This window comes from Nyctereutes procyonoides, unplaced genomic scaffold (genome assembly GCF_905146905.1).
Source record: "Nyctereutes procyonoides isolate TBG_1078 unplaced genomic scaffold, NYPRO_anot_genome, whole genome shotgun sequence".
Taxonomy (NCBI): domain Eukaryota; kingdom Metazoa; phylum Chordata; class Mammalia; order Carnivora; family Canidae; genus Nyctereutes; species Nyctereutes procyonoides.
In genome coordinates this window covers 11,870,391-11,882,208 of record NW_026575132.1, presented here as the reverse complement: position 1 = coordinate 11,882,208, position 11,818 = coordinate 11,870,391, and the positions used below count along the sequence as shown (strand labels likewise).

General features: G+C 37.4%; 1 protein-coding gene across 5 annotated transcripts in view; it reads right to left on the bottom strand.

Moving 5' to 3' along the window:
* Positions 1–7,883: 7,883 nt before the first annotated feature.
* Positions 7,884–11,818, bottom strand: part of CARF (calcium responsive transcription factor) — a 70,026-nt gene continuing 66,091 nt past the window's right edge. For all 5 annotated transcript variants that reach the window (XR_008666988.1, XR_008666990.1, XR_008666989.1 and 2 more), the window contains 2 exons: positions 10,704–10,843; positions 7,884–8,029 (listed from right to left, as the gene is read on the bottom strand). The gene's annotated coding sequence lies outside the window, so the exon portion shown is untranslated. The remainder of the gene's footprint in view (positions 8,030–10,703; positions 10,844–11,818) is intronic.

Sequence of the window (11,818 nt, the reverse complement as noted above, 5' to 3'; positions counted from 1 at the left end):
ATAAACATGTATTTTATAAAATAAAGGACTGCAGGGAGAAAGATAGGATTTATGAACATTACATAACACAGGATTCACATTGGGCAGTTCTTCCACTGATTTACACCCTATCCTAAGGGAGTTAACTTTACCCATCTCTTTTCCACTACTTTTCCCTAAATGTTTTTCATTGATTTTAATAAATCAAATAATTCAAAGATTTTTTAAAAATAAAAGTATTTAAAAGTAAAAAATAAAGGTTTTTTAACATTTTTAAGAAATACAAAGCCAACAGAAATTCATTTCTTTAAAAAACTGAATTGCAATATAAAAATGGATTAGTGTCCATTTTCACATTAAAAATTGTATTTCAGAGCCCTGGGTGGCTCAGCGGTTTAGCGCCTGCCTTCGGCCCAGGGCATGATCCTGAAGACCAGGATCGAGTCCCGCATCGGGGTCCCTGTTTGGAGCCTGCTTCTCCTTCTGCCTGTGTCTCTGCCTCTCTCTCTCTCTCTCTCTCTCTGTCTCTCATGAATAAATAAACAAAATCGTTAAAAAAATAGTATTTCATATAAAAAATACGAAGCACCTCACTAATAAAACATGTTAATTTGAACAAAAGTAAGGTATTTCAAATTAGAAAAGTATTTTTTAAAGGTTTTATTTATTAATTTAATAAAGGAGAGTACAAGCAGGGGGAGCGGTAGGCAGAAGGAGAGAGAGAGAAGCAAGCCCCCTGTTGAGCAGGGAACACAGTGCAGGGCTCAATCCCAAGACCCCAGTATCACGACCTGAGCCAAAGGCAGATGCTTAAACCACTGAGCCACCCAGTTACCCCTAGAAAAGTCTTGGGATTATATTTAATTCTCATGAGAATGTGATTAGATGCACAATCAAAAAATACTTTAAGATAGATAAATATAACATTTATGGGAAAAAAATTGATAATATTATCAAGAGTAAAAATGCTTATGCTGTTTGAGCAATTATTTTTTTTAAGATTTTATTTGTTTATTCATGAGAGACACACAGAGAAAGGCAGAGATACAGGCAGAGGCAGAGGGAGAAGCAGGCTCCATGTAGGGAGCCCAATGTGGGACTTGATCCCTTGTCTCCATGATCACTCTCTGGCTGAAAGCAGACGCCCAACCATTGAGCCATCCAGGCATCCCTGTTTGAGCAATTATTTTATGTGTAGGAATCCAAACCAAAAACATAGTAGTCAGAGATGCAAAAAATGACTTTTATACCAAAAATATTTGGCATTAAAAATATATTTTTAAAGATTTTATTTATTCACAAGAGACACAGAGAGAGAGAGAGAGAGAGGCAGAGACATAGGCAGAGGGAGAAGTAGGCTCCATGCAGGGGGCCTGATGTGGGACTCGATCCGGGGACTCTGGGATCATGCCCTGAGATGAAGGCAGACACTCAACCACTGAGCCACCCAGGCGTCCCTGGCATTAAAAATATTGAAACTACACAAGTGTTCAACAATCTGGGGATGAATAAAATAGATGTGAAAAACATATGCAATGTTATATTATTAAAAACAATTTTAAAGAAACTTTCAATACAATGTAGTGTTCAATTTTTTTTAAAAAAAGCAGGATTTATGACTGTATATGATCCAAAGTATGTTTATTCATTTATTTTTAAGATTCTATTTATTTATTCATGAGAGACACAGAGAGAGAGAGGCAGAGACATAGGCAGAGGGAGAAGCAGGCTCCATGCAGGGAGCCCTGAGACTCAATCTCAGGACCCTGGGATCATGACCTGAGCCAAAGGCAGACGCTCAACCACTGAGCCACCCAGGCATCCCCAAATTATGTTTAAAGAGGAGAAATTACAAAAATTTTCTCTGATCCATGCCAGAAACTTTCCAAGACCCTCAACGGATGCCTGAAACCATGGGTATTACTGAAGCCTACATATACTATGTTTTTTCCTATACATACATACCTATGATAAATTTTAATTTATAGATTAGGCACAGTAAGAGATTAATAACTAGTAATTTTTAAAAAAAGATTTTATTTATTTATTCATGAGAGACACAGAGAGAGGCCAAGACATAGGCAGGGGGAGGAGAAGAAGGCTCCATGCAGGACCACGTCCTGAGCCAAAGGCAGACAGAAGCTCAACCACTGAGCCATCCAGACGTCCCAATAACAACTGGTAATAAAATAGAATGACTATAAAAACATCATTTGCATTCTGAAAATTACCTTGATCAAATAGGAACTGAACCAGTAAAACTTATGTATCAGGAAATTTAATGATACAGAAAAAGGACTAAAAAAAATATTTCCTATCTATAAAATCTTTATCAGATCCATTTAGTGAACAAATTGTTTCATTCAATAGCTTTTTATTACTGTTCTGCATCCAGTTCCTGTTGACAAATACTCATGTCATGAGAAATATTACCAACATATTTATAGGGCCTATGTGGATAGTTTCCACAAGTCCTGGGCTCAGCACAGCCAACCTATTTCAGAGAACCACTGAATTCTATTATCCAACTTCAGTCTTCAGGTTGCAGAGGAAGAAATCAAGGGCCACAGAAATGAAGTGATTCACCTAAGATAATTCACGTTAAGTAACAGGCAGAGTTAGTCCTCTGCTTCTTATACTACTTCACAACAACTTTATACATCTCACAAACTATCTTAACATCATCCATTGTTGAATTTTGCATTGCAGGTATTTCCTGTGAAAACACTTTTAGCCAAGTGGTATAGACAAAAATGGAAGAATTAACTGGACATAAAATTGAAGAGTAGGTTCAGGAGAAATTATACACCTAAAGATTGTAACTAAATGAAATTTATGATCATTTTAAACCTTCTCTTTCTCCTTTATTCCTTTTAAAGTGGAAATGGGTAAAGCTCTAGCTTCTGCACTTGTTGCTACAGTTAAAATCTATGGAACTGTAAACTCTAGTGTAATTAAAAATTAAAATGATCTCAGTGTTTCCATGGAAATAAAGACTTCATGAATAAATAATCACTATTATGCAACTGACACAGAAGTCTGTTACTCTGAAAGCCACAAATTGTCTTATAGCTACTATAGGCTTGTTTGTTTTGTTCTTCCTGTATGAAATTCTGATGAAATTCTTCTTTTTTTTTTAAGATTTTATTTATTTATTCATGAGAGACACACAGAGAGAGACAGAGACACACACAGGCAGAGGGAGAAGCAGGCTCCATGCAGGGAGCCCAACGCAGGACTCGATCTCGGGTCTCCAGGGTCACACCCTGGGCGGAAGGCAGCACTAAACCACTAAGCCACCTGGGCTGTCCCGATGAAATTCTTTTTTTTTTAATTATTTATTTATCTATTTATTTATGATAGTCACAAAAAGAGAGAGAGAGGGGCAGAGACACAGGCAGAGGGAGATGCAGGCTCCATGAACCGGGAGCCCGACGTGGGACTCGATCCCGGGCGGGATCGCGCCCCGGGCCGGATCGCGCCCCGGGCCAAAGGCAGGCGCCAAACCGCTGCGCCACCCAGGGATCCCTGTCCTGATGAAATTCTTGAAAACCCAAATACACCCGTATTTTTTATTCATATAATTCTAGTATCAAAGCATTACAAGGTATTTTCAAATGTTAATCAAACCTGAAAAGAGAAGAAGGATCTTCTTAACACAGCTAATATATTTACCAAGAATCCCACATCGGGCTCCCGGTGCATGAGCCTGCTTCTCCCTCTGCCTGTCTCTCTCTCTCTCTCTCTCTCTCTCTGACTATCATAAATAAATAAAAATAAAATAAAATAAAATAAAATCTTTAAAAAAAAGAGAGAGAAGAAGGATCTTCTTAACACAGCTAATATATTTACCAAATTCTAATCATCTTTTTAAAGGCATAATTTAGGGCAGCCCAGGTGACTCAGCGGTTTAGCGCTACCTTCAGCCCAGGGCATGATCCTGTAGACCCGGGATCAAGTCCCAAGTCGGGCTCCCTGCATGGAGCCTGCTTCTCTCTCTGCCTCTCTCTCTGTCTCTGTGTCTAATAAATAAATAAAATCTAAAAAAGAAAATAATAATAAAGGCAGAATTTATTACTCCTACCTAACCATATTTTAGGCAAAAGCAAAATAATAAGTTTAATGTTTATTAAATAAAAAACTGAATAATGTATAAAAAGGATAAAAAATGATAGTTTAAGGTAGTTGGTTTAAAAAAAGACTAGAAAACAGGGGCGCCTGAGTGGTTCAGAGGGTTGAGTTTCTGCCTTCGGGTTGGGTCATGATCTTGGGGTACTGGGATTGAGCCAGGGAGCCTCTTTCTCTTTCCTCCTCTGCCTCTCCCTTCACTTGTGCTCTCTCTCAAATAAATAAAATCTTAAAAAAAAAAAAAGACTAGAAAGCAGAAAGATTTTTCTGAAATATTTTTACAATCAAGTCTACAAATCTGATATGCCTCAATTGTAGAGGAGCGATATATATATACATATATATATATATATATATATATATATATATATATCTATATCTGGAATAGTAAGCGGCATTTAGACTGGAGTTACCACCTTATATTGTAATGTCTCTTGAACACCGCTATGATAATACACTGTATACACTGAATATGTATTTGTTAACTAAGAGACTGAAGAGATTGCTTTAATTAGCAACTAATCTAATCTGTGATACTTCCTGCCCCAACATTACCTCACAGGTTCAAAGTGGACTTAATTGACCAGTTTTAAGCATTCTTGGTGTTCCTTTTAACTTCTCTTTTTTTGTTTTTAAAGATTTTTAATTTATTTATGAGAGAGAGAGAGAGACAGAGACATGGCAGAGGGAGAAGCAGGTTCCATGCAGGGAGCCTGATGTGTGAGTCCGAAATCACGCCCTGAGCCAAAGGCAGACTGCTGAGCCACCCACATGTCAGTCTTTTAACTTCTTAATCTAAATGTTGGAGGGCCTCAGGGCTAGATCCTGGGCATTCTTCTCTTCTTTATCTGCATTTTTCCCTCTCAGGTGATCTCTTTGTTCTCCAGTTTCTCATCATCATCCATGTTGATAATTCACAAAAATGTTTATCTACAATGCTGACGTCTGGACTTGTAACTCTAAGTGCCTACTTACCATTTCCATTTGGAAGTCAAAACCAACCAGGTTCAAAAAAGAGCTCTTGCTTTGTTTTTCTGAATCTATTCCTTCCCTCAGTTTTCGTCAACTCAGTAAAATTCATTACCATTCACATAGTTGATCAAGGCTAAAACCTTAGCTGGAGTCATTCCTTCCCTTCCTTCACACACATCCCCACATGTCCTCCCCCAAAAGCCAAACAATCAGCAAGTTCTGATGATTCTATCTCCAAAATATATCCTGTATTTGTCCATTTCTCTTTGCCTCCTGTAAGCCTATCACTCTAGATCCAAATCACCTAAGCTCTCACCTGTGCCACTCCAATAACCTCCTAATTGTTCCCTCCATTTCCATTCATGTCCCTCTATAACATATTCTACAACATATAAACCCGGGTGTATCACTTCTCCACTAAAAATTCTCTAACGTTTTGTTTTACTCAGAATGAAATTGATACTACAATGACCAAGGACTCTAAGGCCTTCTGTACGTTTCTGACCTCATCTAATAGACCACCTAATACACCATCTAATACGCCTACTTTCTCTCCTTTTTTTCCCCAACTCAAGGCCTTTGCATTACTATTCCTCCTATCTGTGAAGCTCTTCCCTCTGCTTTTTGAATGATGGTTCCGTTTGTCTATTAAAATGCTATTTCCCTAAAAATACCACCAAAATAACCCGTTGATAAGCAAAACTAAGTTTTTTGCTTATTGCAGTAAGGAGAATACTACCTTGACAGACCTTAGTGTCTCTGAGGAGGTTGTTTATGAGGTTCTGGAGGGTCTAACTTCAGTTTTTCAATACAAGGGCCTCATTAGTATTGAGTAGTCTGCAAGCCTGATGGGGAAACCTCAAGTCAAGTAACCCATCAAAAAGTCCTCCTTCTCACATAAGTAGGACCATCTTAGTACTTTTGCCATGCTCAGCCATTGTCTGGGAGCAGCCTGTGAGAAGCACAGCTTCTGTACCAGTACCATGGTAGATCCAGAGCATAGCAGCTGGGATCCTTTGTCAATTACTCCATCTGCAGCAGGAGCTCTGAGGGACTCATTTTCATAGCTGCCGTGGCCTACCTCTTGTGCTAAACAGATTTATCTCTTCCCACAGATCAGAGTGCCAGACTTCTATGGTTCTTCTGGGCCCATTTTCCTGAGGGGAAACTTAGAAGGAACCTCTAACACTGTAGTTGATCTTTGGAGTTACAACTGGTATTCATCTTCTCCCACTTCCAGTAGTTATTCTAATTTCCCTCACCCTCAGCTATTAACTCACCAGGTCCTCGAGGCTCACTGCTGGTATTGATGTAGGAAAGATGCTAGTGTTCGGAACTGATGGCCAAGAAATAATTCTTGAGATGTCTTTGATACAAAAAGGTGGTTTTACTAATGCACAGGGAAGGAAGAGCTGCACTGGGGTCATGAGAAGTGGTGATTATATACTTTCAAGTTGGGAGGGGGTTAAGGAGAGCCTAGGTCTCTAAGGAATTTTGGAAGCAAGGTTTCCAGGGTCTTGAGGGGGAGTGGGGGCTAGCTATTGTTGGGAAAAGGTCATTTATTACTGTCTAATAAAACCTTAGCCATGAGAACTTTCAGATGTATTATTGGTGGGTCTTATACTTGGGGAGATGACTGCCAACACATATTTTGGGGGTTAAAGGAAGTTTCCAAAGGGATTTTTATATGTTAAAGTAGACTTACAGGATTCTGGGGGTCAGGCTAACATTCCATTTTGCCCTTAGCAAAGTATTCACATTGAGACAGCTAAGATCCTAGAGAAAATACCACTTGGCCTATATCAAGGACTTGTCAATGGGCTGTAAGTAGTAAGGAGATTTAATTTTTCTTTTGCCTTTGTTTCCCACATCAGTATGACTCAAATCTCAGTTTCTGAGGGGACTAAGCAATCGTATCGTTCTTATGGTGACACTGCTACATGCACCCATTCACAATTATAGTGGAGCATGGAAATAACCAAAGGTGCCCAAATGAATCATCTGGGTTCCACAGTCCCTCTGCTCTATGTCCTCCTGCTGATCTGGGTTGATTACCCTCTCCAGTATGCCGATGCCTTTTCCTACCTGTTGGTGCCTGGATACGAGGACTTCAAAGTGCCCAGACAGCAGCTTTATCTTATAGTATACAAACTTTTGTGTGTTCCCTCGCAAGAGTATGCTCCCTTTGGGGACCTGGACTTCCAACCCTACAGAGCCCAGAATTAAAAGGATGGGAAGCACAAAGTCTCCCAGTGTGTCATTGGGGCTATTTCTGATTCTGTCCCTTGGTTATTGCATTCATGTATTCTTCCTGTCAGGAACACAACACCATAGAGAGGTCTCTGATTTAAGGCATATATTACATCTTCAAGAATCAACATCCTTTCAGGATGTTGCCTCTAATGCTGAAGCTCTGCTTTAAAAAGGCCATTTCAGCATTCTCCCAATGTACCGTCCTAAGTGCAACAATTTTTTAAAGAAACAGACCATACACATGGTTTTGCATACATATTCATATCTCTCTGTAACTATACAGAGTATAGCCTTACTGGCTCCATTTAACCTAGGTGACCAACTTTTATTTCTCCCTAGACAAAAGTAGAAGATAGGAAATAAGAAATTGCTTAGTTGTTTTTCTAAAGAGAATGTTTGTCATATTGTCTTTATAAATTTTAAGGAGACCTATGTATATAACAAAATCCATGGGCCTGGGTGGCTCAGTTGGCTAAGTGTCTCTTTTTTTATTTTTAATTTTTTAAAAAAATTTTTAAAGATTTTATTTATCCATAAATGAGAGAGAGAGAGAGAGAGAGGCAGAGACACAGGCAGAGGGAGAAGCAGGCTCCATGCAGGGAGCCTGCCGGGTGTCTGACTCTTGATCTCAGCTCAGGTCTTGATCTCAGAGTCATGAGTTCAGGTCCTGTGTTGGGCTTCACACTGTGTATGGAGCCTGTATTAAAAAAAAAAATCAAAAAGCATTTTCACATCTGTATCTATTTTTATTTTATTATTTTATTTTTTTATTTTATTTTATCTTATCTTATCTTATTTTATTTTATTTTATTATTTTTTAAGTAAGCTGAGTCCCAACTTAGGGCTTAAACTCACAACCTCGAGATCAAGAGTCACATGCTCTACTGACTAAGCCAATAAGGCACTCCAATCTACATCTATTTTTAAATATATAACAGCAAAATAAAACTGTTTAGTGACCAATTTCACTCATTTTTTTCTTTAGATTTTACCCAAGTATTCAAAATTATCCATCAATTAACTGAATTTGACCCTTGTCTAAGGTCTTTAAGTTAGCTAAGGAACTAGAAACTATGATTTTAGTTAAATATAAAGTTCTTTTTTAAAAAAAGATTTTATTTATTTGAGAGAGAAAGCATAAGTGAGGGGGGTGGGGAGGGGCAGAGGGAAGACAGAGAGTCAGACTCTCCTGTGGAGCAGGGAGCAGAACTCGATTCCAGGACCCCAGGATCATGACCTGAGTGGAAGGCAAATACTTAACCAATTGAGCAACCCAGGCATCCCAAATATAAAGTTCTTAAGAATTCTGATATTATAGAAATAACTTAAGATTATAAAACTTTTTAACAATATCATTACAATTTTATCTAGTCAATCATGACTCTAAATTTTTATAAGCTTAATTTGTAGAAATAATGATATTAATAACTTGTTTGTCCCATAAAATCAATGCAAGGAGTATATAAAGTTTAAATTATGAGATGTTCTATCTTTTTGTATAAACTAGCATATTGTGTTGGCATTAATTTGATATATTAAAGTAGGAAGATAATTGTTTTTTAATCCTTTAAACCAGTATGATTAATTCATTCTAATTTGTCCAATGATTCCTCCATCAGGAATATTTTATGAACATTTTCTACATAATATATAAACTTTGTATTTATAAATGAAGTTATGCAAACTCCTTAAACCCTATTTCAAAGTCCTTCATCTTGAAACCAAGGTTTTTTTCTTCTTTTCTTGCAGTTCTTTAAAAAAGATTTTATTTATTTATTTAATCTGAGAGAGAGAGAGAGAGAGAGAGAGAGAGAGAGAGAATGAGCATGAGGAGGAGCAGAGGGAGAGGGACAAGAAGACTCCATGCTGAACATGGGAGCCCAACTTGGGGCTCACTCTCATGACCTTAAGATCACTACCTGAGCCAAAATCAAGAGTTGGATCTCAACTGACTGAGCCACACAGTGGCCCTTTTCTTGTAGTTTTAACCAGAAATATCTCTTAAAGCAATTTTAAAGAAAAAGAAACAAAATTTAATGATTTTTCTATTTTAGAAATTGTTCATTATACATTCCTAGATTGAGCACATAATGACAGAATAATTGTTTTTGTCAATTAATCCTTAATGTTTCCCTAGGAGGGAAAAGAAGAGGAGGAATAGAAATTTAAAAAGAGAGGGAAAATAAATAAATAAATAAATAAATAAATAAATAAATAAATGAGTCACCTTTAGTCAAATACAAAATTATCAGTGTAAAAGATTAATTATATTTTTTTAATTAATGAGAGGGAAAACTTTAGATGCAGGAAAACGTATTTTGACATACATGTACATAGAAGAGGATGAGGGAGAAGGAATCAATCATTACAGCTGGTTTAAATTGTTAATACTTTAAGTATAAAACTGAGAGCGTATTATACTAAAGTGATCTTTCTCTTTTAGACCAACAAGAATATCTCCTTATGGGGTATTTTGAAGGGAAGGAGAAAAAGTCCAAAGGAGAGACAGAAGAGGGAAATGGAGGAACATGGGATAAGGAAGTGGAACAGAAGAATAAAGGACAACATATTCAAATTGTGATTTGAAAGGATTTAGAAAAGACAGTTCTAAATTTTTCATGTTTTTCTCTTGCCTTTGCTAAAGAATCTTTTAAGGAGGCAATTTCATAATCCACTGAATATATTTTGGAAGTTTCCTCTTGCCTTAAAAGTAGACAACTGTATATTTGGGTATTGAGTTCATTTTGCTTCAAATCACCTCCCCAAAGGAATAATTGTGTTTATATCAGAAGTTTCCCCCTCCAAAACAATTATAATTCCAACTAATTCTTTTATCATTTAGAAAGTAAATAAGACACATTTTGATTCTAGCATAAATACATATAAGATGCAGGAATCCAGCCCAGAATGGCTACAGAACCAAACTAAAGATAAACCTGAGTCTGAGAACACTCTAGCCAAATGTGAAACTTGGGGACTTCCCTGCTAAAGAGAACCAGACATTCATGGACAAAATAAAACAAGAGTGGGCAAAATCTCATGAAACTTTCATAAATTACTTGAGACAGTTTTCCCAAAGGATGCCAGTCTCAAAAAAACCTTCTGAACCTACAAGTTTACACCCACCTTCATCCTTATGAACCTCTTCTTATAGATGTATGATGAAGAAATGACAAGAGCAAACAAACAGTAATATAGACCATAATAATGTAGATTTCTACCAAATAAAAGTTTTTCAAACCTGATCAATCAATGGATTAAAAAAAAGAGTTTATTCCTAGATGCAGTATGAAACTAAACAAAACAAACTGGCATTTGGAGTATCTGATGACACAATTAGAAATCAGAGCTCAAACCCAACATGAACTTACCTCACCACTTTCATTGGAGAGACCCTGTGCTGGAGGCTGAAAAGGCCTCAGAAAATTATGCTGTTTCCAAGGTGACCAGATTTTGATAAGACCTCCAAGACCGTCAAACGCTGACTCCTTTAAAATACCTCCAAAATAACCTGTTGATAGAGCAAAACTGAGGTTTTTGCTTACTGCAGTAAGCGAAAATACTATCTGGATAGTCTTAGTATCTCACAGGGGAAGTCAGAGGTACGATATTTATGAATTCTGGGATCTCTTTTAAGATGAGTTGCAAAGAAGAGGATCTGATTGGAATTACACAAAGTTTATACATAATACCTTTCTGATTGGACACTGGAGGTTAAGAGTTTGGAAGTGATTCTTTCACAATCTTTTGCCGTCTTAGACTAATCTGTTGTTCACTCCATAACCTGAATTGTTCACTTGCCTGGAACTTCTTTGATTTACAGTGTTTTTTCCTTTGAATTGATAGTACTTATCACACCATTTCATAACTGGTTGATTAAAAAATTGTCTGCCACAGGGCACCTGGGTGACTCAATTGGTTAAGTAGCCAGCTCTTAATTTCAACTCAGGTCATGATTTTAGGGTAGTGAGATCCAGTCCCACACTGGTCTCCTAGTTCAGCAGGGAGTCTGCTTGAGACTCCCTCTCCCTCTGCCCCTCCCCTTGCACATGTGCTCCCCAAAATAAATAAATCTTAAAAAAAATACAACTGTCTGCCACTACATTGAGTCCCTATTGGGCTAAGATTAGGTTTTATTAATCTTTCATACAGCCAGCAGGTAACACAGTGTCTGGTTCTCAATACTCAACCACTATTAATAATGATTGAACAAAAACATACAAACATGTTGACTAATCTGATTTTCAATTTATGAACATGAACCTTAAATGCACCCTTAATCAAGGAGACCCAACAATAATATTACATCTCCTTTGCCTAATTACTTTCATACTAGCTTTTCTCCCCAACATGCTTCCCCCACACACCCATTTTCACAGTTATATAAAGGCCTTGCTTCTTATTTCACTGAGAAAATTGAAGCAGTCAAAAGAGAATTTCCAGACTCTCAATTGTACCCACCTACTAGCTTCTTACCCATGTAGTG